This window comes from Mus caroli, chromosome 2 (genome assembly GCF_900094665.2).
Source record: "Mus caroli chromosome 2, CAROLI_EIJ_v1.1, whole genome shotgun sequence".
Classification (NCBI taxonomy): Eukaryota; Metazoa; Chordata; class Mammalia; order Rodentia; family Muridae; genus Mus; species Mus caroli.
Window position 1 is genome coordinate 73,869,951 of NC_034571.1, and position 7,099 is coordinate 73,877,049.

The 7,099-nt window shown below is 39.4% G+C and overlaps 1 pseudogene; it reads right to left on the reverse strand.

Moving 5' to 3' along the window:
* Positions 1–871: 871 nt before the first annotated feature.
* On the reverse strand, positions 872–6,600 carry LOC110290370 (annotated as a pseudogene).
* Positions 6,601–7,099: the final 499 nt, after the last annotated feature.

The window sequence follows — 7,099 nt, forward strand, 5'->3', positions numbered from 1 at the left end:
TTCCTCATCAAACCCATGTCTAAAACACACTTTGCAAAAAGATTTTTATAAGGCACCATTGCCTCTCATCAATGGATTTGTGTGTGAACATTTCTTCATTTAGTGTTTCATGCAATGATGCTGCCTGGTGGCTCTGCTTAATCGAATGGAAAGCATCAAGGGTATGACACTAACTAACATAAACCTGGTATCTTTCTTAGATTTTCCAATTTGGAAGTGGGATGAGGGTGTGGAGCCAACACTGAACAAGAACATCACATGTTGTAAAGTGTAGTAAGAGTTGCTAATTCATCAACAGAGATAGGGAATTCCCCTGGGAAAATTAGATTTTCATAAGAAGTTGCATTTGGTTCAAGCTGTATAAGAAAACAATTCTTGGAAAATGAACTCTATATAGAGAGGCCTTTTTCTTTTTTTTAACTTTAAATAAAATTTTATTACACAAAGATTGTCACATAATTGGATACTTCTCTACTTTGTACAAAATCATTCCAACCCTCTACAGAAGGCTGCTTCTGAACTTCTCATGTGGTGACAGCGCTACAGTCCTGATGCCAACAGAGCAGTAGAGATGCCTCAGTAATCTAAGTTAAAAAAGCAGGACACTTGTATATGACTCTTGAACCCAGCATCAGGAATGTACAAATGTCTTTATTCAAAAATAAAAAATAAATTATCAGTAGGCATGGACAATGACAGCAGTAAACCATTATATATTGTCAAAGGAAACCAGTAACTGATGGTTACAGTGATCAGCCAGCCTTCTCTTCAGTCATTTTCTCCAGGTGACTTCTCTGAAGTTATCAGTGAGGAACCTGCCTTGAGCTTCCTGTCATAGTTCATTGATAAGGGCAAAACACTATCCTAGGAGTTAGAACATGCCATCTCCCATACCCCCTCCCATTGCACCCATTGCACCCATTCCAGGGTCCTTCTCTTTAGTAATTTCTGTCACTACAGCTTCAGATGTAGTTAGCAAGGAGGCCACTCCAGCAGCAGCCAGTTAGGCTGTTCTTACAAACTTTTTTGAATCAATGATTCCCTTTTCCGCTATGTTCACAGAATCTCCAAGCATGGTATCATAACCAACTTCTGCGGAACTCTGTAGAATTTTCTCAACTATCAAAGATCCTTCAGCACCTGCATTCTTAGCAATTGTCATTGCAGGAATTTTAAGTGTTCTTTTAATCATTTCTATACCTGTTTTCTGATCTTCATTAGCAGGCTTTAATGAATCCAAGGCTGGGAAGCACCAAAGCAGAGTGCAGCCCCCTCCTAGAACAATGCCTTCTTCAACAGCTGCTCTTAGAGCATTGAGAGCATCTAAAACTTTTTCTTCTCATTCACTCCAACATCACTTGTCCCTACAACCTTCAACAGCTACTCCATCTGAAAGTTTAGCAAGTCGCTCATTCAGCTTTTCCTTTTCATATTCACTAGTTGTGATGTCTACCTGCTCAGTGATTTTTTTGAATACATTTTTTTCAATTTGAGTTTTGTCACCTTTTCCTTTCAAAAGCATGGCATCATCTTTGGTGACAATGACCTCTCCAACTTTTCCTAAGTTGTGAACCTGAACATCTTCAAAATTTAAATACAACCCCTCTTCTCCAAACACCACACCACCAGTAGCAACAGCCATATCTTTAAAGAGATTCTTCCTATTGTCCCCAAACCCTGGAGCTTTGACTACTACAACCTGAAGACCAACTTTTAGCCTGTTCAAAACCAATGTGCTTAGAGCTACTCCATCAACATCTTTAGCAATTATGACCGAGAGCTTCTAATGAACATTAGCAATTTCAAGAGTAGGTACAATGGACTGAACACTAGAAATTTTCTTTTCACTCAACAAAACATAAGCATCTTGGAATTCACACTTTTGACTGTTTAATGTGTTAATAAAATGTAGGGAAATATATCCTCTATCAAACTTAATGCCTTCAATATTTTCTAGGTCATCATTCCGGGTTTTTTCATCCTTCACTGTGATGATACCCTTTCTTCCAACCTTTTTCATTGCATCAGAAATGATGTCCCCAATGTCTTTGTTTCCATTTGCAGAAATTGTAGCAACCTGAGCAATTTCTTCAGGGGTTGTCACAGATTTAGATTGTTTCTTAAGTTCAGTAATTACAGCATTGACAGACAACATCACACCTCTCCGAATTTCCACTGGATTAGTCCCTTTGCTGATCTCCTCAAAGCCCTCCTTGGCCATAGACTGTGCCAGAACAGTGGCAGTGGTGGTGCCATCCTCAGCCTCTTTCTTTTGTGCTATTGGCAACATCCTGAACAAGTTTAGCTCCGATATTTTTAAATTTATCCTTTGAATCAATTGACTTTGCCACAGTGACCCCATCTTGTGTTACTTTGGGACTTAGCCAACTCTGTTCAGTAATCACTGTTCTCCGCTTTGGTCCCATTGTAACAGCTACAGCATCAGCTAAAAGGTCTACACATTGAAGCATTAAGGCTCAAGCATCCACACCAAATTTTACATCTTTGGCATAGGCCCGAGTGGGATGAGGAGCCAGTGCCTGGGACAAAGGACTATGGGTAGTCGAAGCATTTCTGCAGGGCGGAGGCAAGAGAGCAAGAGTCTAGTAAGGCTAGAGAGGTCTTTTATTATTTTATTTTATTTTATTTATTTACATTTCAAATGTTATCCCCTTTCCTAGAATTCCCTTTGAAAACCCCCTATCCCATCTCTCTTCCCCCTGCTCACCAACCTACCCACATCTGCTTCCTGGCCCTGGCAGTCCCCTATACTGGGGCATATAACCTTCACAGGACCAAGGGCCACTCCTCTCATTGATGACCTACTAAGCCATCCTCTGCTACATATGCAGCTAGAGCCATGAATCCCACCATGTGCTTTCTTTGGCTGGTCGTTTAGTTCCAGGGATCTCTGGAGATACTGGTTAGTTCATCTTGTTGTTCCTCCAAGGGGCTGCAAACCCCTTCAGCTCCTTGGGTACTTTCTCTACCAGAGAATCCAGCAATACCACTTCTGGGCATATACCCAGAAGATGCTCCAACATGTAATAAGGACACTATGTTCATAAAAGCCTTACTTATAATAGCCAGAAGCTGGAAAGAACCCAGATGTCCCTCAACAGAGGAATGGATACAAGAAATGTGGTACATTTTTACAATGGAGTACTACGCAGCTGTTAAAAATAATGAATTTATAAAATTCTTAGGCAAATGGATGGATCTGGAGGATATCATCCTGAGTGAGGTAACCCAATCACAAAAGAACACACATGATATGCACTCACTGATAAGTGGATATAGGCCCAGAAGCTCAGAATACCCAAGGTACAATTCATAAAACACATGAAACTCAAGAAGAAGGAAGGCCAAAGTGTGTATACTACGATCCTTCTTAGAAGGGGGAACAAAATACCCATGGAAGGAGATACAGGGACAAAGTATGAAGCAGAGACTGAAGGAATGACCATCCAGAGACTTCACCACCTGGGGATCCATCCCATAGACAACCACCAGAGCCAGACACTCTTGTGGATGCCAACAAGACCTTGCTGACAGGAACCGATATAGCTGTCTCCTGAGAGGTTGTGCCAGTGCCTGACAAATACAGAGGTACAGAGGTCTTAAGAAGAAGAAGATCATGATTTATCTCAAGAACGAAGGAGGTTGTAGAAAGGCAGGTGAAGGGAGAACTAACCCTTGATGGTTATATCTGGAAAATTGTTCAAAGTTTTTTGATTATCTGGGTGACTTCTAGTTTTATTCAGAATATTTAGTTAGGTCTCTGATCTAGATTTTAGCAGGCTCATTAGGCAATTCTTATACTCTCAATGTTTGCAAGTCACTGATATAAATGAATAACGATTCCCAGAGTATGAACTCACATAGAAGAATTCACAGAAGATATTTGCCTCTAGTAGATATGTAAGTGTGAGTGAGAGGAACAAAGTATACCCAGAGCTCACTGACACAGTAGCAGATGGGTCAGAATCTCTCTTTTCTCTAGCAGAGTGGCTGGTTCTTTCTATGAATAGGGATGTGAAATTATTTCCAGAGGCAAAATGGTCCTTCCATGTTCTGCCTCGAGGTAAGACACCCAATGTGCAATTACCAAACCAAACTATTTTAAAGAAAATTTAGTTCTAGTTTTTAATGTCATAATAATTTTGGGAAAGATAACCATAAGACCTTTATTATTGATGTTTCCTTAATAGGCCGCCACACTTGACCATTTTCCTGGACTTTAGTAATCTGTTCAGCTACCCCCAACCCCCAGGTTTTGTCAACATGATACAGACTCTGGACATATTTGGGAACAAGGAATTTTAATTGATAAAATGCCTTTATCAGATTGTCTGTTTGCAAGTCTGTAGGACATTGCCTTGATTAATAATTGAGGTGGGTGGTTCCATCACTGAGCCAGGTGATCCAGGGTTCTATAACAAAGCAAGCTGAGCAAGCCATGGGGAGCAAGCCAGTAAGCAGTATTCCTCAATGACTTCTGCTTCAGTTCCTGTCTTGAGTTCCTGCCATGACTTCCTTAGACAATGAACTACGATGTTGAAGTGTAAGCTGAGACACCCTTTCCTCTCCAAGTTGTTCTTGGTTATGGTATTTCATTGGCGCACTAGAAGGTCCTAACTAATATACATGAAGATGTTTGTGGAACAAGCGATCTCAAGAGCAATCATGCATTTCTGCACTTGAGTTGAGTTTTACTCTAAATGATGTTTGTTTAACATTTCAGTGGCTTATGCTGCTCATTTTTCATTTCACTGTTATAAAAGTAAATGCTAAAGAAATAAAATGCAGTTGTTAAAATAAATCTCATTTTTGTGGACGCTAAATTGAATGCTTTTTAAGGTTTTGAAAATTGCCTTTAATACTATTTTCAAACGAAACTCGGGTTAGATAACGGAAAGTATTTAGGAAAACCAGAAATCCTAGATGGGCTCTTCTGAGGATTCTTTCATGAATGTTCTTAATTTACTACAAATAAAATAAGCAAAACAAATGTAATTTATGCTATAGAGGATGTAATGTGGATTTGTTATTTCACAGATTATTTTAAATCTCAATCTAGGGGTCCCATAACTACCCCAAAATGTCTCTGGCCCTATATCCCAAGTTTGATAAATGACTGGGTGAAGGGTTTAGACAATCAATCACAATAAACTGTGAATAAAAATTACAAATACAAATGTATTTCTTTATAAGCGAGTAACAACAAAACAATGTATGTTATGATGAATGAGCCTTTTCATTATTTCAGTTTCAATGAACATTCTTGTTTGAACATGCGTATTAATTTGCTTACAATATCATCATCTACGAATCTTTTCATTTATAAAGATCATAGGAATCAGTGTGCTATCAACTTGCAATGTTGCCTGCATGTGCTCTAAGTACACTACTGTCTCTAGCCTTCTCTAAATAATAGTCACGTCTTTAGAGCCAAAAGTACTATGCTTGTGCTAGGAGTCATGGCTGATGATGTAGTAGAGTTCTAAAGCAGCAGTCCTTTCCTTCTTCAGAAAGGAGCCATCATTTGTTCCTTTGATTTATTTCCCCACAGTGCAAAGCCATGGTGCATCTATTTGTCTAGAGAAATCCAGAGGCTATAGATGCTATATGGGGCTATTCACTGCACTTTTTGCTCTCTCTGGTTGTAATAACAGGTGTAGCAAGAACAGAGAACTTCAATTTATGTACTCACTTCCCATCTCCTAGAGATGCTAGCTGGCTTTCTGAGACAGCCTCTCATACAAGGCTAAGAAAGGAATATTAGCTAGTAGAGCTTAGAAATCAGGTCCCTGACCAGGGTGCCACATGGAAGAGGCTAATGTAGGCTGACAAGAATGATAGTCAAGAATGATTTAGCAAATCTTCCCATGAGCAGTGACTAAGTCACCACGGTGAGCACAGGCATCTGCACTTGCAGAGGCTGAGTCAAGGTGGAGCATCAGGTCTGGATTTGTTGAGACAAGACACCACCATGCACATACTAGAATGCCCTGAAACTAGACAGACAGTAAATTCTAGTGAATGTACTGAGCACGTACAGATTCCCAGCCTTTGCTAATTCGAAGGCTACAGCCACTTTGAAAACAGGTTTTGCTTTCATTTAATAAGATCATGAGAGAGAAAGAAGAAAAAGTCTGGTGAATAGGTCTGTAAAGGATCTCAGGGAGGGGAAAGAATATGATCAAGATATATTGTATGAAAAATTTAACACACACATGTATATGATACAGAGAGAATACAATACATAGATATATGTAAACATATATATATATATATATATATACACACATATACATATATGTGTGCATGTGTGCACATGTGCAATGGTGCACACATGGTTGTCAGAGGACAACTTGTGAGAAATGGTTCTCTTCTACCATGTGGGCTCTGGGAATTGATGGATGTCACTAGGATTGGTGACAAAATCCATTGCCTTCTTGCTCCTCCATCTCACTGACCAGTTTTTCTCTGTTAGAAATTATATGATACAGTAGTCCTGCCCCAGGCTATCTTCTCAAGGAAGTTCAAAAGTCATGTCACTCACAAAACTTGGATCATAACTGCCTACAGCAGCATCATTCATAATTTCAAAATTTGGAGGAGATATACACTCATGATCTTAGCTCTTAGGAAGCTGATTTCTAAATATTGTTAAATCCAGTAAGAGATAGCCTGGGACATATAGTAAGTTTGAGGCCAGCCTGTGCTACATAGTAAGACTCTGAAGAAGAAAAAAAGAAAGAAAAAAATTCAACTAAACAATCAACAAAACATCTTGAAAATACCCTTTAGTAATTTAATGGCTAAAATGGTACCTGCTGACAATGAAGTCTTATTCAAGACTATAAAGAAATGAGCTATCAAATGTTTCAAAGACATGGAAGACTGACCTGACAATCACTGCTACATGAAAGGAGCCAAAGGCTGCATCCCCACCATCACTGGATGGGAGCATGACTCCAGTGAAATGGAATTGTGGAAAAGGTAAACCGTAAACAGTAAAGACAGGTGGCCAAGATCAGAGCACAAAGGGTTTATAGGGCCCTGCAACTGCTTTATACACCACCACAATGATGGA